Source organism: Grus americana, chromosome 2 (genome assembly GCF_028858705.1).
Source record: "Grus americana isolate bGruAme1 chromosome 2, bGruAme1.mat, whole genome shotgun sequence".
Classification (NCBI taxonomy): Eukaryota; Metazoa; Chordata; class Aves; order Gruiformes; family Gruidae; genus Grus; species Grus americana.
In genome coordinates, this window is record NC_072853.1 from 33387930 (window position 1) to 33414315 (window position 26386).

The following is a 26386-nucleotide window of genomic DNA, read 5'->3' on the forward strand; positions in this document are numbered from 1 at the left end:
TTAGAGATATAACTACAGGTTGAAAACCACCAAGCTATTTTATTTAAAGAAACGAAGACACATTACTGAAGACAATGTTTTATCCATGAAGCTTTTCCCGATCTTCAGCAGAAAAATTAGCTTAAAACATTTGAACTACAGAAAGAATGAAGTTCCGGTCTAAAAGTCATTTACACTGAGCATGCATTATCATATTTTGATTTTAGATGTATGATGTTTATTGCATCTGAACTTAGCAAACCATCTCTCAGAGGAGATTTGTTGAGAGAGTCTTTGATGCTTGCCACAAATCTGAGATAAAACATTTAGCTTTAAATGTTCAGTCCACCGCCAAATGAACAGTTTTCTTTTTGCAGCCAGGCTATCTTGCATAAAGTATTCATCTGTGCTCTATGATATTACAAAACAGCTTGAGGTTCTGTCTGTATACGTAGTTAATATAACATAACTTTAGTAAGAAGAGAGTAACTGTCTGCATTCAAAAAGAATCAACCGAAGTGAGTAATTTTTACCATAAATCTTGAAAAATGTGAATAATGAATCAGTTTGTGGCTCAATGTCAAAATATAGTTAACATTAAGTTAAATTATAAAGCATAATTGTTGAACATGGGTACTTTTAAATTAAATCCCAAGAGTTAACATTCAATCTAATAGATACCAAATTTAGCTGAGAAGAGCAGAAGTATTTTTTCAGTGTAAACTTTTCTAAAGCATACAGTATGTTGGTTTTTTTCATTTATGTTAGCAACCTCATATGTGCCTTGCTGTTGTGACTAAAAGTTCAAACACCAAATTTCCTTTAATTTAGTAGTGTCTTGCTTAGAGGCAGCTTCTTTAACAAAAAAGACAGACAATAAGACCCATATGTAACCTTTGGTCTCTAAAAAGAGGAAGATGAGAATACCATTAATAGATAGGTAATAAATAATTACACATACTGTTCTAGTTCAACACTACAGAATCTTTTTAATTTCAAAAGTAAAACAGACTACTAATAATAGTATTTTTTCAACATTCAATTTTTTAAGTGTAGAATATATTTTAAAGTGTACATTAATCAATCATTTAGATTTAATAGTTTCTTCAATAGAGTTATAGAACACATTTACACTACATCTTACCTGAGAGAAATGATTAATACAGTACATATTAAAAGGATTTACTGTTGACTTTAATGTCTTCTGTTTCTCAAATACTGAAAAAGCAGTAACTCACTTGTAATCACTAATTTCTTCTTCAGAAGTTATAATACGTTCTCTCAGGGTCTTCAGCTCTGTCTGTGATTTTCTACTGTTCTGTTCTTGGCGAACTGTTTCTGCTATTTGCTCACTTAGCTGCTCTTGAGTTGCTTTCAAGCTGGATTCCATTAGAAGAAGTTTTTCATCTTGACTGGCAAGTTCTTGGGCTGAAAGATAAAAAAAAAAAAAAAAAGCATTACATTTTAAACCCAAGCCGAGTGATATTTTTGTTTTAAATGTAATGCACTGCAACCCTCTGTAAGAGCTGGGCAAATATTGTTTTCAGGAGAAGAGTATCATTCAGTTCCCAAATCTTGAGAGGAAAATATACACTAAATATATTAATAGCCGGTTTAATTTTCTTTCATTGTATTCCAGTAAACTTAAATAAAGAAATTCAGATTCAATATTCTGCAAACATTTAAACTGCTCCCAAAGCTTAGTGTGTGTGCAAATATTCAGTACTTAGTTCATTCTAAAGCAAACACCTATTGTCTTCATATTTTGCAATGCAAGTCAATCTAGAATTCAAAATCACAGTTTTGAAAATGTAGCAGTTTTCTACCATTTCACAATCGTAACGTATACAATTTAAGCTCAAAGTCTTAGATTTCCTTACGATTTTTCATGAATTACAGAGCACATACATAGTAAACCCCCATTCTTTTCCAAGGTCATCCAATAGATGGCAATCTTTCCTTAGACCAAAAGAAACCATAGCTGTACACTGCCAGCTCTCAGAAAAATAAGTGATTTAAGACAAAGACATTTTTCCTTTGTTCTTTGTTGACCATTTTCTTAAAAGATATATGTACATAGGTTTTAATTTAAATATTTGACCCTTAGTACGTGCATGTGCGAGTTTGTGTGGGTGTGCGAATGTGTGTGCAAACACAAATCCACACACATGTATTTGTTTTTATACTCTTTCATAAACATATGGCTTCAGGCATATAGGCACATTTAGTCACCGGGTTTAAGATATCATGGAATCAAACTAATCATTAAAACAAGTGCTTCACAACAAGCATTTTATAGCATGAATTCCCTTCATTATGTAGTATTCAAATGATTTTGAAATTTGACCCCAGAAAATTTAAGAAATTAAGAAGCTTTTAGTGATAGCAGTTCAGAAAGTATCATAACAGAGGAGTTCACATGATCATAAATAAAAAAGCTTTTTTTTAGTGCACTGTAGTATAATATTAAAGAGTGATAAGTACACCAGGCTTCGATGAAGTCAGAAAACAGTATTTTCCAGGCTTAGATGGATAGAATCCTTTAAAGAAAAACATTTGTGCTCTGTTAACATGATTCTGCATTTATTGTCTTTAACGTCTGACAACGTTCACCATATGCACAGGATCTAAATTCAGCTATCATATCTACCTTTATGAATTCAGAACATCCAGTAGATCAATTTCTCTGTATAAAAAATTGCTTTGTTCTTTGCTCATTGACAGTAACAGAACCCCACGTCTCACAAAACACAACAGTCACCATTTCTGTAAGGAAAAAGTACTGTATACAAACTGTTTAAATTTGTGCTCAGGAAGGTACACAGCTAACATTAACAGCTAAATGTTTAACAAACAGTACTCATCTTTACTGAGTATCAAATTAATCTGAATCCCTATGAACTTATGAGTTAAACAGTTATTAATGCCAATACATGTTAAAAAATGTACAGTCTAATAAACAACTTCTTATAACAGGTTTGCTTTCACATCCAAAAAATGAGTAATTTTGGTACAGAGAAGTCTAAGCTGCCATCAGTCAACAAGAAATATAGTATAGAACAAAGTTCTATTTGTCAGTGCATTTTGGACCCATTTCTGCAATACATTTGTGCGTAACTTTCCTGTGGTAGACGGTCTCACTGAAATCAATATGACTACTTATTTGAGTAATGGCAATTATCTGTGGGTTCTTTGTATTCGATCTGGGTTTGAAATCAAAAGAAGGGTAAATACTTTACATGTAATAATTACCTTTCCCTTTAAAGTTTTTCAGCTGATGATTTTTTTTTTATTTTTTAATTTTTTTTTAGTGTGGAAGATAAACCTTCATATGTCAAATGAATTTTATTCAAATGTCAGGATTTATTAACTCACGGTCAAATTTATTTGAAACAGCATTGTCTGTATTATCCAGAAATGGATCTTTAAAAATGTTTTAAAAGTTCATAGGAGTAGTTTAGAGGTGTGATCTGTTGCCTGGAGATGGAATTATCTTCCAAAATTTATTTTATCTTTATCAGTTTTGATTTGTAAACAGATCCAACAGTGCACATTTTATAATCGGCATACCTATTTAAACACACAAAAGGTTTTGAGTCGCTATTTTTAATACTCTGTTTTAACTCACAATGTCCTGGTAAAAAAGGGTTAAATTATTTTAAGTTTACCTATGCTTTGGACTTGAGCCTTGGTTGATCCCAAGCCAGAGGCGCTAGCAGCTGCATGCTTTATTTACAATCCCTTTGTCAGACTTACAACTGCCCCAGGCTATAACATAGTGTACCTAATGTTCAAACTGGCAGGTAATCTTATGTCAAACATACTTCTTTGATTTAAAGTGATCAATAGATTCTTGTAAAGAGGTAATTTCTCTGATGTTTCCACCTTGCCTTTCTTACAGGTGATTCACACAAAAGCCTGCTTATATGATGTACGAACAATAAACAGAAAGCTATAATCATGTTTTTTCAGATGTTTCCGGTGCACAACGATTTTGGATCAATACCCTGTGTAATACAATTATCTGCAATGATCTGGTTGTATTGAAAAAGAATTTGCAGCAGACCTCTAGGGGGTTTTATCCAGAAACACGTATCTGGCAATGTTGTGAATAGTGGAAGAGAAAATTAAGGGGTTGACACAGGCTGTCTATTATGTTCCAAATGACTTCATTAATATTTTATTTGGTAAAAGTAGTATATTTCAAGCTCTACTATACTCTGACTTCAAAATATTAATAATGCAATTTCCTTGTTGCATTTGCTTATTTTGAAAACTAGTTCTAGCACAGATGTTCAGTGTAAAAGCTGAAAGTATCAACCAAAAATTATTTAAAGCAGTTTATTCCCCATAATCAAATGATTGATTGGGGTTTTGTATCTTATTTTGCTTTTGTGGACACTATTTTCTTGAAAAAAAAAAATCCATATTCACTAGTGTGCTACTGCTAAAGCTGTTAACTTACCTATGCCAGGGATTAATCATATCGGTTTAAAAAGTCACCTAAAATATTAACAATGATATCAAACTTGTTAAATTCAAATTACACTTTGCATTGCAAGTGAATGAGCAGGTGTTCTGGGACAGAAATAGATGTTTCACTAAATTAATACAAAGATTATAGAACAGAAATAGAAATAGAAAAAAAAATCCGTTGTGTTTATTTAGTTTTGATGAAGTCACAGTCTATAGCTGTAAATTTAGCCTAAAGCAGAACAGGGAACCTTTTATATTCATTTGATTACAACAGTCATATGCCCATGTGATTGACAATTCTATTCCATTAGACTGTACCAAATTCACATTTCCGTAATATTACTATTTTTGTACATTATTACCTGTCTTTCTGCACTGCTTATGCACACCCTGCAGTTACTGATTTAGCTGCTGAATCTCAGTTCTCAGTGTGGTGGTTTCTGTCTCTGTCTGATTCTTTTCTTTCTGTGTGTCCTGGATACTGGCTTTCAGTTTCTTGACCACACTGTCAAGGTGCTCCACCTCAGCCACTTTTGCTTTGATACCTTCCCTTGCCTGCAGGAAATCAGCTTCCGACTTTCTCAGAAGGTCATCTCTTTTGCGTATTGCCTGTGAAGACAAAAAGCATTCCAATAGTGCCTTTTATGATGTACTTTTTATACTGCATCCTGCTATTTTGAGCTATAGGATACGTGAGATTATACAGCACCTCATTAGCAACTGGGTCAAGTACCCACATCTCCTCTAGGATCAAAAAGTTACAAGGACTTTAATTTTAAAAAGTCTGTTGAAGAAAAGATTCAGTATTACAATAAATACATCATTAATCAATACTTATAAGTTCAAAGGCAAGAAGAAATATTCCATGTAATTCTGAGAGAAAACTGGGAAATGTAGTTTGATCTAAATGAATGCTTTTCCTTTAAAAAAAAAAAAAAAAGAAAAAGGAGGGGCGGGGGGGAAGGTTTGATGAATAAAAAAAAAGCAAAAGGAGGGGGGATATTAACCTCTTGGTGCCAAGAGCTACAGAGCCCTTTCATTTGGCACTCGGGCAAATGCTGTAGGTTAATGTGGCCATAAGGATATCCAGAAGCCATAAGAAAAAAGCTACCATGCTACTTTTTTTTCCCCTCATTGTTTAATTTCTTATCTGTGTAAAAGTGCGATATTTAAACTCTCTTTTTGTTATTGATTGAAGATGCCACATACAACTTGGACTTTGGATTTAGAAGAGCCCTTTCCCTTAAGATACAGTGCCATGGTTCTAATTTTTATCCGCGCAGTTCTTAAGTATGTGCTGCAAGTTTAGAGGTGTAGGTTTCATATCAATCACTATTGAGTATTCGAGAGTGACTGTGCTTTATTGGCTTGATGCCACACCTTGATTCTCTATCATGCTCCATCATGCTTCTTTTAATCTGAATATTTAGTACTCTTTCATGTCTTAATTACAGCAAATTGCGCACAGTTGGCACCATTTCTTGAAATTAATCCCAGAGTACTTTGTTTCTGTCAAGCACAGTCAAAGCCTTAGAGAATAATAGTAAATGTTATTGCAGATCTAAATTTAAATGACTGTCTATGTATTTAACTTAAGCCTTTAATTATTCGTGCTGTACTGTTTTTGGTTCAAATGTTAAACATTCTTTATTGAGAATGTAAAATTGTTTCAGACAGCTTGAAACTGGTGATGTTAACGTGACAACAATTATTTGTATTAACATATTTTTTCAGGTGTGTAAAACTTAATAGACAGCATATAATATCCTGCCACAGTAATGTGTTTCCATTTCTTTCTATTTATTCTGTAAATAATAAAAACGTTCTAATTATGAGGAAGAGATTGTTGGGGGGTTAATTCCCTTCTGTTGTTCTTTTGTGTTTAACAGGAAAAAAAAAAATAGAAATTAAACAATCAACACTTCTTCTTCATTAGTTGATTTCTAAGCCGTCTGCTACAGCCTATACCTTGTACATCTCCTTCTGAAACCCACTCAGAAAATAAGGGTGATGTTGATTTTAATTATGTTCGGTGTACTACTAAAAAAAAAAAAAGAAAAAGTAAAAAAGACAGAAACAATTAGAGTATCCTAAATGCTGCAATTGCTAATTGATATTATGTATTTGGCAAAGTTTGCAAATACATACAAATTATTTCTGCTCATTGTGTAGTTTAGTGATACAGATATTATGCTATTAATAAAGCCCAAACCTTTTCACTTTATCAACAGTTTTTGTTCTGGAATCATTCACAGAGAAAGTTAAAAAGAGTAAATAAAGCTCCTAGGCCTATGTACCTTTTATCCCAAGAAAAAGTATGACAAGGTAGATTTCTGACATTGAAAATGAGTATGAATGGGATTTGCAGTTAAAACTGGCAAATACATTTATAAAAATATCTGCAAACATAACAGAAGAAGTCATATTACTGTATTCATTTTATTTTTATCACTATGTTATTTGACAACATTGCTATCACAAACTCGAACACATCTTGAATTTAGAGACAAACACCAGAGAAATATGTACTTACAAAATTTGTGATAAAGTATTTTTTTCTCTAGAATTCATAACAAATATGTATGAAGCAGTGCATGCCCAGCTCCTTCACATTCTATTTTGCAATGTGATTTCTGAAGAGATAGCTGTTTTGCTCGTTCTCATAGCAAAAGCATACCTGATCTTTTTGACTATAAAGTTTCCTGGCATCTGTAAGGTCTCTTTCAAGCTGTGTTATCTGCTGTTCTAGCTGAGCAAGTTCCACTTTGTGTTTCTGCTGGGAAGCTATTACATCCAGATGCAGTGACTGTACGGTCTTGTTGCATTTTTCAATTTCAAGAACAGATTTTTTTTTTATTTTATTTTTTTTTTCCTGTTGGTCAAGTATATTAGCAGCTTCAGCTTTTTGTTCCTGTATGATCTGCTCACATTCTTCAACTCTGGAGGATTTTTCATTGTATTGATTTTTCAACATCACAAGCTCATGTTTTAAATTAGAAATTATTGTACATTATACCAGATGTCCTGATTCAGTTATCTATCATTTAAGAAACATAAATTATAGCTCCATTTCCAGATTTCAGATGCTGAACATGTTGCTACTTGTGATTTGTATTTTATTTTCAGAGAACAGAAATATTTGAAAAGATTTATTAAATTTATATGTAAAAGAAATTTCTCATTTGTAATCCTAAAAAGCAGAGTTATATCTTCATTACCTGTAAAGACACAATTAGATAACAATGCTATTATTTTAACTCTAAAAAGTCTATATAACTGCTTGATTAATTTTATTTAATTCTGGTTGAGCTAGTTAATTTCTGTGATTCTGCAATATATTTACTTATCTCTCTAAAGATTCAAATTCACAAAAATTTACATGAGATGTCCAAGATTGGATTGGTATGTTCCAAATCAGACTGAAGTTGAAATACGACCTTCTCTTTTTCAGAAATCTTTAAAAAGTACAGGACATACTCTTATGTGTATGATACATAAGATAAAATATTTATTAAAAATGGTTAAAAATTACAGTGCAGGCTTCTCGTTTTAAAAAACCCAAACAAACCAACAACCCCCCCTAAAAAAAAATCCTTTTGAAGACAGACAATTTTGTCCTTGAGCTTTTGAATTTTTAGACATAAAGTTTGTAGTTATCTTCAAGAATTCCTGTTTCTTAGGCCTTTTTAAAGATCCCTCTGCGATAAAGACAGCTCTTCTGTCAGCTGGTTGATCATTTTCAAATGTCTCGTTTTACTTGTGTTTATTTTAATATAGGTATTTGTGAGTTCAGTTATAAGAATGTAAATGTTATTCAGTATTAGTGATTTGGTAGTCAACGATGTGTCCAGTCAACATCACATAATAGAACCATATATAAAAGCTATGTCTGTCAGAGAGAATAGAACCTCTAAATAAGTACATATATAAGCATAGTTGCAGATATTTCATTGTCATATTTAACCTTGCTCCTAATCAGACTCTTCAGTTACTATGAATGTAAATAACACTATGAATGTCCCAGCTGTGGAGCTCCTTAGATAAGAAATATTTTTTACTTCTCTAAATGTTCAGTGATTAAATACCTAGAAGCACTAGTTTTATTTATTCTTCTTGGGTTTTTTTAATATAGGTATTACTTTTCTTAAAAATAAGCGTAAGTGTCCTGTTTCACTATTTGTTAAACATAAAAGTGAAAATATTAACCAAATATCTAAATGTTATACTTCTGCTAAAAGATTTGCCATTTCACAACTTCATAGTTAAGACTGAGTTCCTGCTAAAAAGGATGACATTAAAGGAAGCTCGACCAGCCATCAAATTAGCTATCCCAGATGGTGAATTTGTATGCAATTTAGAGGAGAAAACAAGTTTGAAGACAACCAGAAATGACTCTCAGATTGTTTCCCTAAGTTCAGTAATTGATTTTTTGGAGAAAGGATGGACATCTTTCCTGTGGGAGACCTCTTCCAATCTTCTCTTCAAACCTGGAACCTCCACATTGCAGAGTTTCTAAGAATTCAGAATTACCTCTGGTTTTTTATGACCACTTCCTAAGACAAATACCTAGATATCTCCTAAAGTTTCTTCTGGGCTCAGCTGTTTCTTAGGTAGCAGTTCAGCTATTTCTCCAACAAACTGTGTGGCAAATATCCCTCAACAAGCACTTTTTTCTTTTTTTTTTTCTTTTTTCTTCTTTTTTTCTTTTTTCCTTTTTTTTTTTTTTTTTTGAGAGAGAGAGAGAAGTTCCAAGTTATTTGGTCATTTCTTTGAGATGTCATTTCTTTGAGTTCTTTTAAAGTCTGACTCATTGAATTCCCTTTGTTCAAAGAGCACAGAGCTATGTGACAGAGAGTTTAAAAAAATTTAAGACTAATGCCCGTTTATTGTTTATTCTTCAGAAGTGAAAACTTGTTAGGATCTAAGACAGCATGTGGTATTCATTTATCCCTGAAGGTGGTTTGAACTTGCTTTTAATAGCCTTACCAAAAAAAAAAAAAAAAAAAAAAAAAAAAAATTTGCTCATGAGTATTTAAAAAATGCCCATTTGTGTCTAATAAGTGCAAAATATGATTCTTCATACTCAAAATCACAAAGTAATACTTTTAAGTTGAGAATGGCAATTCTACTTGTTCTACATCTACACAGAACAAAGAATTTCATCAAGTATTTCTTCTGTCCTTTAGGTTCTTATCTAGCTGGTGTTTATTATTTAGAAATAGATTTAATTTAGAACTAAACACTTCAGGCACATGAAGAATCTACTATGCCCCCAATAGGCTGCTCCAGTATTCAGTAACATCCACTGTTAAAAGAAAATGCCTTCTTTCTGATACAATTTTTTCTAGCTTTCTCTCTTGACTTCATCATTGAAATTCATTGTCTTCTGTTAGATTAAGAGGACCTCTAGTATCATTAATTTTCTGCTTCTGTAGTTGCTAGAGATTCTGTAAAAATAAACTCTTCTTATATTTTTACAAAGATAAATGCACTCAGATTTTCTTGTGTCTCACTGTGAGTTAGCTTTCTGGCCTCAGATCTTTCCAATAACTCTTCTGAAACCATCCACATTTGCTGTACTGCTTTTTGAAGTATCAGGCAATCAATAAATAACAATATTGAAATAACAGTATCCTCTCTCTTTATGCAAAAACTGGTAACATCTCTGTAACTCTATTGAAAATTTCCATAGTTACAGATCAAAAACCTTGCCAGTACTGTATCCTAATGAAAGTACATACCAAGTTTATTATCCACCATAATTCTTAAGTCCTTTTTACTATCATTTTCTAGAATTGGCCTCTTACCCTGATATTTTTTGAGAACTCTACCAAAACTCAAAAAACTGCAGTTTGGGAGAGAAGGGAAAAAAAAAAAAAAGTGGTTCAAACAAATCCACCTTTCTGTAAGATTTAAATCAGTTAGGAAAAAAAAAACCAAACCCACCTGAATTTGCTGTTTATCACTTCAGGATTTTTTGTTTCATCTACATGCTTTGTCAGCAATAATTTTGTCTGCTTCCAGACCACTGACAGTGTACAAAACCATATCATTTCTCAACTTCAATACAAATGCTCTATTAGGTTATATTTGCAAAATTATCATATTTGATCTCTCAGCTCACTGTTAGTGTGTTTAGTGCATCCCACACCAACTGTGTGTAGTCATAAAAAAGTCTTCTTGATGGGCTGAAAAAAATTTTCCTTGCTCTCTCACTGGAAGTCCTTTTTATTTATGGTGATGATTTCTCACCTCCCCACTAAACTGCAGGGAGATTTTTCTGAAATAGAATTTTTTTGTCTGCTTCCTATTTTCCTCACACTGATACTTCCTTCATACTTACCTGAGGTATGAAAAACATTGTCCCATATGGATAGACAACTAGTTGGAACACAATTAACGCTGATGATCCCTGAATGTATTTCTGATAGCTTTTCAGTGATGATCTGACAAGGTGTCAGATGCATGACAAGATGTCAAGCACCCGTCCTGACCAAAAGCTCTTATCTAGATGGTATTTCAGTTTGTTGAAATTTGATTTTGACACAAAACACAAAATAAAGTTTGGATTGTATAGGCAAGATGATCCAATTGAAAAATCTCCTTGCATTTTTTTCCCTCTGATTGCTCCAAGCAAACTCCTTGATCTGGTTCATTCTGTGGTTGCAGAAACAGCAGTATCTGAACAGCACATGGAAGAAGCTCAAGGAAAAAAATTAAGCAAGAGACATGAAGGCAGATTTACCTAAAACATAACTGCCACCTGGGTACTCAGAAAACCACAGCCCTATTCAGCTTCTCTTCAGACACAAACCAAATATGTTTTACCATTTGCAGCCATCTGCATCATGATGGATCTTATCTTCCTTCTCAATTAACAGAAGAATATAAGAGCTTGTTTTTCCCCCCCAAGTTAATCATATTTTCAGAATCCTGAGATTTTTTTTGTGTGTATACTTAGCTTTATTCATCAGCTGTTTGCAGTCTCCTGTCATTAATTTCCATGCTTTTCATTTCTAACCAAGGTGCCTTCTAAACTAATAAATCTGTCTTTCATGACTGTAGGAGTGTGAATTTGGGGCACATGGTAAAGTTTCCTTAAACAATTCCCACTTACTATTTACAGTACCAGTCAGCCTATATACCTGGAGAATCCAGCAACTAGATAGAAAATAGCAGGGGGGGAAGTCATTCTGGTTTCTAAAATTATTATAACAAATACCTAATACACAATAATAATAATACGTGTACACACAACCAAAACTAGAGGTAAAAATGTTCTGTAATATTTCAGTTTGAGGCATCATAGAAAAAAAGAAAGGAAGCATAAGAAAATAAAAACCTAAAAGCTGTCAGATATCTTCTGCAAGCAAAGTCAAGACAATTATAATCTTGCTTGTTATTGTCTATTGTGTAGGAGCATCTATACTTACTATGCAAGATGTAAATCTGGTAAAGCTTTAGGATAGAAAAAAATAGGAAAAATGAAGAAAGTATCAAAATAGAATATTCAAATTCATTTCCATCTGATGTGTACTGAGCTAGAATTATACAATTTATTTAAATTCTCACCCTGTAGTTTATGTTGATGAATCAGGATGAACTGTAAGTATGAAGTCTGTATATATCAAATTTCAAATAGGTGGGAATTTTTTGGAAGGCTTTCACCATCTAGTGTACCATGTGAAGGGTTTATCTGAACCTAATAACCTTGTATTTATAGGAGCCTAATATTTTTGAATTATTGCATCAAAATATTATTGCATCAATACATACATGTAGCCTACTAACAGGTTTGGCAAATTATGCTCCAGGTAGGAATATTAGTTCTACTGCACAAGATTTATAACAAGTTCTTCAGAAAAAAAATCACAGAAATATTATGGAAAAGAAAGTTGACAACTTCATGCAAATTTTGGTTTCATCAAGGGAAGGAAACTTGAAAGGGAGGATCAACAGCAGTTAAAATTTCCTCTTCCAAAGGTGTGAAGTGCTTCATTCACTCTCTGGCAGATATGCAAAAAACCCAGCAGTGCAACAAAACAGTGCTAAAAAGCTTAGAAGGCTTAGAACAGGAACTCAATCTCAGTGACATCTGAAATTTCTATTTTCTGGTACCATTTGCATCTCATATGACAAAAACTATAAAACACAGAATACTCGTAAGGAAGGTTTACAAAAATCAGGAGACCTGTTTCTTTTTGACAGATTAATGTGAAATGTCAGCAGTAAGATTATTTCAAGTTCCCTCCTCAACATCTAATTATCAAACTGTGGAATTGAGTTAAACACGAAACAGAAAAAGGTAACAGTAGACTTTTGGAAAGTACTTCTATTTACTTTCTGCAGTACTATATGGTACTAATCTCTGGGCAACAGTCATGCTCCTTTGCTGAACCTTGACTTCATTTTTACAGAGTGGTGCAGTTTACCTTCAAAGACTGCATAGTTTACTCTGTCTTCCCCACAATCTCTGTAAAAAACCAACTATTTAGGGCACTAGCTCAGAACATATAACTTCAAACACTCTTGAGGAGATCACTGAACCCAGATGTCCTATACTTTTTCAAAAGTTTAGTCACTAATATTTAACAGAATGGAAGGCCCTCTTCTGCTTTCTTCTATCCTACTTTAAAAGAAAAGTATGACTGGTGAAATGCCCACGAGGATATGTACTAGTTTCCCTAACATTCTCTTTTTATCAGTTTAGACAACTTGATCTTTCATTTAGCCTGCTACCTGTTGTGAACCCCATTCTGAGGCACTGAATTCTTCCTACAGTGGGTTAAGGGAAGTTGGACACCTAGGTCAAAGCTTCCATCTTGGAAGCTGATTTTCTGAACGTTAGCTGTTACCAACAGTCAACATCATAATGGCAAGTCTCTGTGGAGCTAACCCCTGTTTTGAAAAGTTTGCAATAGTTTGCTGTAGTGCTACACTGGAAATTTGAGAGACCTTCTGGAGGTACTGATTCAAATGCAAATCCTGTCCATACCCAGCATAATACCTGCACAAGACCTAATACCTATGTCTGTACTAGGCTCCCTCAATCTATGTCCTTGCTTTCCATGGAAAACAAGTATGGAACAAGGAAGCCAGCTACATTCAAACCAAGAACCTGGTCTAACTTATCAGAAAATGAGGATACAATGGCATGACTCAGGTCCAAGTCAATTTAGAAGATCTCATTATTTAATGACATTAACTAAGAGAGTCCAACTGATGTAGTCCATATTCATACAGAGGTATATACACGTAGCCTACTAACAGGTTTCTAAACCTTTTACTTGTGCACCTTTGCTTTGACTTCCTGTCCACTATGTACAGAAAACTCACACATGACTGTGTGATAATCAAATCACATTAAACTAAAGACACATGGCACTACACTCTCTTTATGACCAGACTACATAGACTTTTTTAATAATATATTTTCCTAGAACTAAGTATTTGTAGGATGACTGATCAGTGTGTCCTTTTAGAGAATCAGGAAAAAGATTTCTGAGTGTTTCAGTACATATTATTTAGGAATAAAATACAGTTCAAAATCTACTAATTAAATATCAAAATATATGCTCGGGGTTTTTTCCAAATATGTGTATCTAGCCCCAAAATAAATTAATAAAGATTTAAGCTAAACTCTTCCTGTTACTAGCATTTGTTCTGTCTGAGAGTTATTTATTTATTTATGTTAACATAGATGGTTTCATGGCTAATTAAACATTTCACTAGAGTATTCCTTCTCTTGATTCCTTGTCTTCCTCTGGATTCTATAATTGTTTGTCTTGTCCCTGAATTGCACCTATAATAATACAATAACTTTTGTTAGAAGGTATTGCAGGCAAAACCATTTGTCCAATAACCATCCATCCTTAAGCTTTTCTTTAAAACCCCCAAACAACTTTTGTAAATGCGTAATATCCAAGTTTAACTTTCTGGCAGTCATATTGCTCAATATACAGGAAAATAACCACATTGATAGGAGCTTAATTATCAGAACTGGAAGGTAAGGGAGCATACATAAAACAATAAACTCCTGCGGTGTTAATTAAATAGTTTGGAGGGGGAGAAGGGGGGAATCATATTGGAAATTAAACAGTTTACTACCGTGTGGAGGTAGGTGCTCTGTTAGAAATAACAGTTCGTTTAGGACCTATTTCTCAGCAAAATTTGGTTTTTACCATATCATAACTGTTGTTCTAATCAGTGTGCAAAATTGTACTCCCAGTTCAGTTAATTTTAAAAATAAATAAATAAATAAATAAATAAATAAATAATTGCATGCTTCTGCCTCAGTACCCCTGAAAATCAAAGCTTTGAAGGCAAGATCAATGAGGGTGCAATATAAGCTGTGCTGACATCTTCTCAGTTTAAGAAGCCATTCATCCTTCTTCAAGTGTGTCAATATAAGTCCCACTCTAAGTGATTGTCCAGAAGAATTATATATGAATGCTAGCACTGAGAAATACCATTAGTGATAGCACGCTAGAGAAGTCAGTAGTGTTTTCTGAGCGTCTGTTCTACTAAGGGTAACACAGTAGCAGAAAAATATGAGAAGGTTCCTACAACTAGCTGCCTTTGAAAGGTGCCTTCTGAGCACTAACAGAGACTCAGTAATCAAGCAGTGTTTACCCCAGCAGGTAGCAGTGATGTCCAGCTGTGGTAGCTCGGCATGGGGCTAGGGAACAGATATTTTCAACAGCATTGAAAAAGTTAGCAAAGTGCAGGATGCAAGATATATAAATGTGCCACTTATGGGAAAGAATTTATTATTTTTATTAAGAAATGTAGCTCTGGCATTATTACATTGAGACAGGCATGTCAAGATGTTTTGTCAATATTTGTGTGCGCACACACTGAATGCTATTTTCTCTCAGTACAGTGGGTACCCTTAAAAATGTTGGGTTTATCTTCAAGAAACAGATGTTTTCATAAGTAGCTGCAGAACTTCCCATAATCAGGAAGGCTGTAAACAAGGACATTTTTAAAGACCAGTGAACATCTTGGCAAATCACATAGCAGATATGAAGTACACATACTGAAGAAAATGTCCCACCTAAAGAAGATGAAGGATTTGGAACAGGGTCAATGAGTGAAAGACTACCCATCCTATTAAGGACAGTTACTCATGAGTAATAGACCTTCATCAAGTCAGTTACTAGCCATCATCAGCAAAAAACAAAACCAAACCAAAACCAAAAACCATAATACAGAAAACAGTTGTTCAAAATGGTTTTAAAGAGAATATGTGCAAAAAAATACGCAAAAAACCCGCTGTAGTTTTAAACGAGCAGTTATTATTGCTCCAGAGTTTATATAGAAGTGGAATAAAATTAGCATAACTGCTGACAGCTATCTGGTAATTTGTACAAACCATTTTGTGGGCATCCAGAAACCTATCTCTATCAAGACCATAAAAGAAAAGCATTGCCATAATCCATATTTATAGACTCTTTGGGGTGTTGAACTATGAGGTATAAAGGACAATATAAGACAAGATGAGCAGAATGGAAGTATATTTATGAAATACTGAGAAGAAGGATAAGAAAAGGATATTTAACTCATAAGTAAGTTGTTAGAACAAGGATACTTTAGATAGTTAAGAACATAACTTGTGTTTTTTAAAGTTTATTACTTTAGGTTGGTGTTACGTTTCGTGAAGAAACAGGTGATTTCCCTTTAACATAGATTAATTAATTGTAATTTCATAACCAAACTATAGGACTTTTCTAACAGAAGATATTTTGGATTATCAGAACATTTAACAATATCACAACAGGTTGGGAAAAAGTGCAGAAGGTGTACCATGCCTAGGAGCAAGTCTTCAGCTGATTTGTTGTACTACAGGTACAGAGCTATGAAACTTTGAAGACCTAGTTCACTTTAATCAATATTTTCAGCCCTTCATGTTCACAGGCATTAAAGTTTATAAAATATTTAATCAATCATTAAACTTTTTCTAATATTGATATTTTTCCAAACTGCAACTTGAAAGCTTATCATTTTTAGGATCAAATAAAAGCAGCCTCATGGAAAAATCACACAAAACTACAGAAGCTTTTATATTGGTCTATCTTGAGTATAAAATTAAACAATACATGTTCATTTTGTATATGTATATTTAATATGTACATTTAATATATTTAATATACTTAATATATATTTAATACATATTGCATTTGACTTATCTTTTGAAAATATTTATATTCAATATAACACATATACAACACAGAAAAAGTCCAATGGTTATTTCAGGTAATCATTTACAGCATGAAATAAAACTGTTCTGCAAAATGCACAAGTGCTAATTATCCCCTGTAACAAGAACCAATTGTATTTGGAATTAATACATATCTGTAATATAATTAATGAAACAACCCCAGTACTTTTAAGTGAACACTATACTTCTGCTGCTTGTTCAGTAATGCTAGTTTTCCAGCTCATTGTAGATGTTCTTTATACTTGTGTGTGTGTTTGGGGGCATCTTAATTAGCTTTTCTTAGTTGTTTTGGGGCTTGGAGTCTTTTGGTTTTATATTTTGAATATTAAGATCTTGTAACTTAAGAAATTTATTTTAGGTATCCTTATTCTGAACACATATATATTTTTGTAGAACTTATGCTTTATCGTCCACTGTTCTGAAGCACAGAACTGTAGTAGACTTCATTAAGAACATCTCCTTTATTTGAAGCCACTTGCATACATTAAATCACGTCCTATGTCTCCTGTGTACGTATAGTTTGTTACATATAGTCTATTTCAAGCTTTCTCACACACCTATCCTTGTCTTAATGGTTATTTATTTTTTTTAAGATATGAAAATATCTTGAAAAATAAAAAAATATCTGTCATGTCTGTTTGTGCTTTAAAACTTTTTGCTGCAAGTTCGAATCTGTCATAGGTTTGCAGTCCTCTCTATTTGGGCAGCTATTAGTCTAGGACATTATTTATCAGGTAAAACGTGTAACAGATGCACATAAATAGCTATGCCAGCGTTAGTTTTCTCAGTATATTTTCCAACTTTACTGGCAGGACATCTAGTTTGAACAGTCGTATAAACACTAGTATGCAGAAGCTGCAAACCCTATCACATCCTAAGATATTTCCCTGTTTTTGAAGGCATTACAGAAGGTGCCAAAACAATGGGAAAGGAACAATAATGATGTCATCGGCCATTTCTATATAAGGATAGTGTAGCCATTAAATTGTTATTATCTACATTTTAATGCATACCAGCATCAGTTTTCAGATCAGCTTTCTCTTCAAGTGCCATTCTGCTGCAAGTACATATACTTGAACATTGAAAGATAATGGAAAATATATGACAATTTGGAAGCAAGTTCCTGACTTAGAAGACTATGTCAATGGGGGAAGGGGGGAAAACACCCAAAATGGAGGCAGCCTCTTAGCCTTGAATCTTGGAATTCTTTCTATGACAAATATAATTTTTATATGTACCTCTTTATACAGAACAAAATGTCATACATAAAGACCAAAATAAATGAGAGTAAAGATATTTTTGTCAAATTCAGGAAATACTGTTCAACTACAGAAATTTTGGTGTCTTTCTGATCTTAAAACAAATCTTTATGATTTAAGAGTGTGTATCATTATGCCTTACCATGACAAAAAAACCCCAACCAAAAACAAACAAACAAAATCAAGTAAAAGTATTAAAATTATCTTTTTAGTGCCCCAATGAAGTATATAATACCTGTTCTATATGAATCTCCTGTTCATGCTCCAGTTGCTAGTTCACTTTCTCAGCTTGATTTAGTTGATCTTCCTGTTCATTGCATTTATCATTCTGCTCATGTATCTAACTCTAGAATTTTTCCCCTTCTGGTACAGTTTACTGACCTCAGCTTTATTAAATATTCAGCTATTAAAAATGAAGACATTTAATTAGTGAGTCCATAGGAGCAATGGGTCCATGCTTTAGAAATTTTTCTTTACTCTTAAATAGTTATTCATTGTGACTCTTAATTATTTTTTAAGGTAAAATAAATATCTGGTACCTGCAAAATGTTCCTATTTAAAAACATTTATATTCTTCAACCATTTCATTAGCAGAAAAATTTCTTACAAAAAGAAACCTTGGTATTAAAAATCTCTCTGTGGCTTCCATTTGCTTAAAATACAAAAACATTGCTAGAACACTTTGAGCTGGTTGAGAAATTACAGTGAAATTAAATTTACCATTAGTGAGAAATAAGCTACAAGTCTCGGTAGATTTTTCAAAAAATATCCTGATGCCATGCCAGTGTTTTAATTAAAAGAAATGAAAGATAATAAACAAAAAGAGAAATATTTTTCTTCTAAATAGCAAATGGATTGATACACTCCATTGACCTAATTCACCATAGCATGCTTACCTCTTTTTCTTCTTTTGTTTTCCTTGTATCAACAGACCGTGAATCTTCTTTACATTGAGGTCAATAGCCAAATTCTAACTTATATGAATTGAAGTCAATATTTCACATGAAGAATTAAAGTATATCATGGTCAGCAGGGAAAGATGGCGAAAGGGAAAGAAGCTGTCCTAAAGCATAGGACAGCTCACATCCCTTTTTTTCTTTCATTTTACTGTACAGATTCAAATTCAAAGTCTAATAGCACTGAATTGTTCAACTGACAACCTAGAAAACATGTCACCATAAGAAGGGAAATACGATGGTGCTTAAGAGATTAGTGAGATGTCTGGGTTAAAGTTGAAAAATTATGAAAATTAATTAAGGCAATTGAGTTACAGAGTCCAAGACAAAATACTCTCTATTCCTGTATTTCATAGTAGATATTTAACTTCACTCTTCGACTTGGAAGACAGTGCTTGATAGTAAGCACAGCCTTCTTCTGCAGAACTCACTGGTGGTGGAATATTAATTTACCTTTTTTTGCAAGGTAATTATTGTTTCACCATATATTCACAGCTAAATCAACCATTGTAAGACAACCAATATCAAAAGATATATGACAGGTTTGATTACCTTGTAAGAAAATTATATTTTCTCCACCACTAACCAGATAATACTTCAGGTGTTTTTAGGAAACAAATTGGAGTGAGATAGCCTTTTTGCACTATTGTAGTATTCTTATAGGTAGATTATAATACCTCAGTAGAAAATGAGAGAGAAAGAATTAATTTCCCTTTTGTCTGATGACCAAATTCTGAGCAAGCTCTTTGAAGGCAGATTATTACAGTTGAAAAAAAAAAAAAAAACCAAACCAAACACCAAACCCAAAAAAACCCAATCCAATTGGATGCTTTGTGCTTGCCCTTATATATACTGGAGAAGAATTTTCCTCTGAAGAATGGCTGAAAATTAAAATGAATTAGCGTAGTGCCCAGTACATCAGTAGGAAAAGGGTATATAATAAAAAAATTAAAGCAGTTAGAAAGAAACAGATTTTTGTGCACTGTCTCTGTTGGTATTATTATGTTCTGTAAAAAAGCACACGTTTGAAGCATGTCATCAACATTCATAACAGCCTTGGCACACCCTACTGAGGTATGAAGCCACTGTCAGAGTCTGACTTATTTGGTATACGTATAAAGAAACTAAGAAAATAAATATATTCCAAAGAAACAAAATGTCCATCCAAGTTATGACAGTGCTGACAGCAAAATCAGAAGATAATGGTTGAGAAGTACAAATGATTTCCCCACAAAGGAGAATCCTCTAACTTTTTCTTCCTTTCCATAGTTCCTTGAAGAATAAATCGGTAACAGTGGGTCCTACCACATGTACTTGTATACAGAAAACAGAAAACAAATAAACAAACAAAACTATAGAAAAACAAATGTCTGTATACTTTATCTTTCAAAAAAGCACAAAAGTTTATGGAAAAAGATGATCATGAATTAATACAAATATATAGAAATGTACACAAACACACAATGAATTATGTGGCTTACAATCTCTTTTGAAAGAGCTTGTGCTGCACATTGGGAATTCCGGCCATATATATGCCATGTTCATCAAAGGTGTAAAAACCTGGAGGAGCTAACTAGAGGCTTCATAGACTGACTGCATAATTCAGTTGAAGTGTTCTGCTCACAAAAAAAATTTTAGCTCTTCCCAGGAATCCAGTATTGCATCAATTCTTCGTGAAGTACCAGAGATAACCATTGTCAAATCTCGGTTTTCATCAGGCAGCTCTTTAAAAAGCCTAAAGGAGGCTAAAATCTTGCATTATGCATTAAAGCTGTTGTAATTTCCAGCATCACTTGGCATTACCTTTCCTGTTCCACTAAGTAGACTATCAATTTTCCCCTTGGCTTTTTGACTACCAATAATTGTACTGTCTGTTCCTCATTTTCCATGTCCCCTTGCTAGCCATGTCATATTTTCTTCACTGGCTTTTCTGATTTTGTCCTTGCTTGTTTATACTACAGTTTTACTTAACTTCTTATTCTGATGGGGTTTTTTTCCCTACTTTCTATGTGTTTCCACCTTGTGTTTGAGATCTATGATGTGTACATGTTTTAGCCAAACTAGTCAGAACACATCAAACCAGCCTAATCTCTTTCTGTGATGAGATAAAATGCCTTGTGAATGGAAAAGAAAATACACTTTGCCTCTGGTAAGGTTAATGACATTCTTTGCCACTACATGCCTCTGACCATTTGAGTAACTATTGTTTAGAATCAAGTACAAAGAAGTACCATGTGAATGCTGAAAGGTTTGGAAGACCATCTCCTCAAGGAGCAAGTGGATAGACTGAGATTTCTCATCCTGATAAAGAATTCAGTGGCAAGGAAGATGATGGAGACTATAATATGGAAAGCATTAAAAAAAAAAAAAAAAGGGGGAATGGTTTGTTTCCCTAATAGAAGAAAAAACTATGAGTATCAAATAAACTATCAGGAGACACAGTTTAAAACAAATTAAAAAGAGATACTTCACACAACCCATAAATAATCTGTGAAACTCGTTGCTACAGAACTCCAAAGATACAGAAGCAAATTGAAAGTTTATGGAAGAAGACTTCTTTGGAGTTACTATATCTCTAGCTCAAGAAAACACTGAGCTGCAAACTGTTGGAGTTTCAGTGATTATAGTAAAGTATTTCAGTATATGTTTGCAGAATTCTCCTACTCATCCCAGAAGAGGTTACTACTGACCATTGTTGTGGGTAAGATACTAGGCCATACATATATTTGATCTAGTACAATAAATTCTCTAAATGTTGTTTCTGAAACTGCTAAGTATTCACGAAAGTAGTTTTCCATTATTCGTTGCCAAATGCTAAGACATACTGAGTGATGTTTCTATAAGTATTTCCGCAATTTAAATAATTACTGCAGTAACTTCTCAAAAACATAAATAATATACTTCCAAACCTAGTTTTTAATGAGATTACCGTAATGAACTCTTTGCTTTAGAGTTCCTCTGTGTGTATATTCATCTGCTAGAAAATCTAAATGTTTGCATTCTTAGTTCAACCACACCAAAGTTCAGCTGTTAAAAGCCATTGCATTGTTGCATTTTAAAGACTGTTGGTTACTATGGCTCAGCAAGTGATTTCTGCAAGAATTTTTAGTGCTTTGCCACTATACTTTCATTATAGTGGCTGTCTTGATAATACACATTTTTCATACATTTAAAATTTCCTGGGGGAAAGAAAAAAGAAACAACAACCAAACAAACCACAACCCTCAAAAAATCCAGATTGCAATTTCTTGTGTTTTTAAATTAAAAAAATATTTATATGGTATTTTTAAAGAAAGATCTAGAAATAGATTTTAGTTAAAATCATGCAAATTGTTCCTGCCGTTAGTGCAGTACTGGAAAAAAAACGAGCAGTTTTCACTCCATCCTAAGAGTTCTTCTGTCTAAAGACTATACCACACAATGTTTGAGATGCATGACAAATTTGATTTTCACTACTCAGTCTGACATAAGTCTGACTTCAAACATCACTTTACAGAAATAGGAAAGGAAATTTATACCTTTTTTGGCTCTCAAATAATACAATGTAAATAATAGAATTTTACAAGCAAAGTTGTTAGAAATGACAAGCTTATTTCCTTCTTAGTCCTTACAATTAATTATTTTTGAGGACAGACTCATTTGGGAGTTTGCCTAATTATAAACATTTAAAAAGTCTTCTGGTAAACCTTATTAAAAAGTAGAGCTCTCTTCTAACAGTGGAAAGTTCCCTCAGTAACATCCTAGAGTAAAAAATTCAGAAAATGGCTTAGTGATAAAAATATTTTTCCTGTTAATTTTTTATATATCAGCCTGAATCAATAAAATTAGATTTTTAAAAAATGTAAAAATGGGAATTCCATTACAATGAAATATGCATGATAAGGAGTTAAGTTGTATGTCACATTTTACTTTGAGACTTGACTTAAAATTGCTCTTGAGTGACAAGACAGATGAAGTTGCCAATGCTCAATTCCTCAACTGATAGGTGGTAACTCAATAACTTCTGATTGTACGCTTAGATCCATAAATACATTTTGTTGCATTTGTATTATCCAGTTTTCCTTAGTTAAATTTAAAAAAATAATCTACTTGCTCATACTCATTGTAGCTCAAGTTTGCATATACACTGACTGAGCACTCTGTGTGCTTTTACCACGTGTCACCGGGAAAAACTGCTCAGTTCATGTAATTTCAATCAAATTGGGATCAAACCGGTTCATTGGTTATTAAAGATAGGTAATTAACCAGTGAACTACACATTAGGATGAATATCAGCAACACAACAGCTACAGCATGATACTCCAAAATGTTATTACACATGTACACATTTCTAAACACCCTTCCGTGAGTTGCAAATTGGGAGCCCCTGTGCTGGCCATGGGCGAGCTGGAGGCAGTGACTGGAGGCACCCGTGGAGGCACCATGCTGGCAGGTCCGGGCAGAGCCCCCAGTGCCACTGGGTCACATCTGGCAGGGTCATGCCAGCCCTGCTGTTGCCCTGCTCCCCTTTACCGCCTCACACTACAAATGTCCGAGCTTCTCTCCTGCTATACTTATTTCTTTTCAAGCTGACTCCTCTGTTTCAAAAGTCTCTGTAGCTCCTTGGTTAGCATTTAATCCAGCTGACGGTCATCTTCCTCTTCAGCATTATCAGTCTGGGGTGAATAGTTTGGGTCTCCCACTCTCCACCTTGTTATTCTTACTTTCCTGCCTTGTCAGCTGCTGTTTTCCCAGCCATTTTGCCAATGTTGGGCCATGTAGACACCCCAATAACACGCTGTGCCCCCCAGATGATAATTTTCTTGAATAGCACACCTGAAATAGATCAGTTTTCAGCTCAAATTGGCAGAATTTGCTGCGATTGCTATTTGCACATTGAGGCTGTAATGGTAACAGACAGCAGAACTAAAAATTAAGGAGTGAAGAGAAACTGCTTCTGGCACTCAGACAAAAATGAGAATGGAAACTGTCTGAGTTGTACACAAAGGAACAAGGATAAGAAAGGGGATGATTAGGAATGAGTGTTAAAGTATCTACCAATAAAACATTATTAGTGTTTTTTAAAAAATACGGCCACTGCATAATGCTATTATAATTGAGAGTGTTTTGTCCATCATCATAAGAGATAAAGACCATTTAATTTTTGAGCTGGAAACTGATGGTTACCTAAGAATCCATGATTGTTAAGCACTTACTTTCAATATGGTCAAAGAAAAAGAGAGTCATAAAGAGTAATAAATATAATTAGTACTTCAAAGAGATGCACCTCTAAAAGCTAATGGATAATTATAATTTTTGAAAAATGGAAGGAAAAACTGAGGTGGAAAAGCATGGAATTAAGCTGACAGTCAGAGAGTACTTAGAAGTTCACAATCACAAAACAGTAAAAATCTGGACATACTCCCTGTCTGTAACTGTAAGGTGAATTACACTGTTAAGAAATATAATAGGCAGATAGTCCTCAGTTTAGCCAGCAATCCCTTTCCCAATGCCAGACTCCTCAGGCAAAGATTGTTGGGGCGAGGTGGAGAAGATATACATTTATACCTGATACATTCCCTGGTGACTAGCTTGCCTGGTTCCCATAGCCAGAAGATTCAGCAGCAAATGCTCATCTGACTCAAGAGCAGGTAGATTTCTATCCCCAGAGACACATGCAAGCTGACTGCAGGTAAGATGACTAGAAGTGATTTCTTAGTGAGAGGGGAGTAAAATGATTCTCCCTTCTCAAGTGACAAGGAAAATGAAGACCTAGACCCCTCTCAGGGAGATCAGAGACCGAGAGTGGCTTAGAAAGCACTGTAGGAGGTTGCTCCTACACTGTAGGAGTCTTTGCTAAGTATTTTAACAAGAGTAAATATTTTTGGACATTATGTAAATTTAAGCAATGCTGCCTAGGATGATGAGTAGAGTCTGCATGAGAATGGAATGTTGAAAAAGACCAATGAAGTCCATAATAGATGCCAAGCCACAGGCAGGTCAGAAGTGGTAAGAGAGGAACTACAACCCAGGCAGGAACATGGGACAGAGCCTTAATTCCAAATTGATGTCTATGAGCCTGTAGTCTTTCCACAGGACAGGCCCGGGAAACAGGAAATATGAAACGTATTCAATACAGCTTGGAAGACTATAGGTTTTTTGAGGTTTTCAGAGCTTCTGTGAAAGAATTAGGAGTGAAACAGAAGTAAGCAATCTAATTTTTAATAGTAGCAGGTGAAGAGAAGGCACAAAACCAAATATGAATGACAGGTCACTAGAAGGCTTGCCAATGTGTGAGACAGAAACTATTATTTTATAGAATCATAGAATCATAGAATCATTTGGATTGGAAAAGACCCTTAAGATCTTCAAGTCCAATCATTAACCTAACACTACCAAGTCCACCAGACTTGGTATCTTGGCAAATCTACATGCAAATCTTCACATACTCAAAAATTCACCAAGGAAATCTATGACACACTATTTGGCCTACCTCAGTGAACAATAATAATGACCTGTACTTTGGTTAGATACTTCATTGGACTCTGACAATGTTGGACCTCTAGCTAATGTACCTTTAGCTCTATGAAAGGAAGCAAATGCCTTTGGATGAAAGGCGACAGGCCTCCTAATTCTATGCTCAAACAGGCCTGAAACAAAACAGAAGTTTATGGTATGCCTTTACTGTTAGAGAAAAGGTGTTATATTTGTTTGCGTAGCATATACGTGGTGTTTTGGGTTTTTTTTAAATACATCCTATGCATGATAGAAATCAAACTGGAGCCTACTATTTAATTCCGTATCATATATTTACATCTTTCTTGTCCTTGTGTTCAATCCAATCCATCCAGAATGGTCCAATAGGGAAGTAAAATGACAAGCAACGCTAGGTAGCTAATATCAACCAACTATTTTTGTCCCTCTAATATGTTAAAAAAAAAAAAGATTTTTACTACTATTTTTAATAACTTAAAATTGGGGTTATGTTCAAATATGGTATGGAGTATTGTAATCTTCATTCCTAAAAAGAGGCTTAGTAAGCTGATAAATATTTATCATACAGTAGAAAACTGTCTTTCAAAAAGGCAAAAATGCTGATGTTCAGCTGGTATATTGCAGCTATGAGAGCAGAAACTCCCATTTGGTACTCAGCTCTGAATTAAGAGAGCATCAGAAGATGGAAGTCATTGTCTCTCACAGATACCACTCTCTCACTCAAGATGACGTTACTCCCAGCTCTTCCAGCTTTTGCAATCGTACATAAGATGCTGACAGGAACATAAAAAAATTGCTCTCCAGGGTCAGACCATCAAGACCAGTTTTCTGTCTCCAACAGTGATAATAGGAGAAGCTATACGGGGAGAATGCATGAGACAGGACACTTTCTGCGGTCCATCTCCTTCACCACCATCCACAATTATTGAGTTAGAGGTGTAAGAGGGTACATATCTGCTCAGTGCTTTTAGTATCTATTTATGGACCTGTTGTCCATGTATCAGTCCCTTTTTGAATTGACT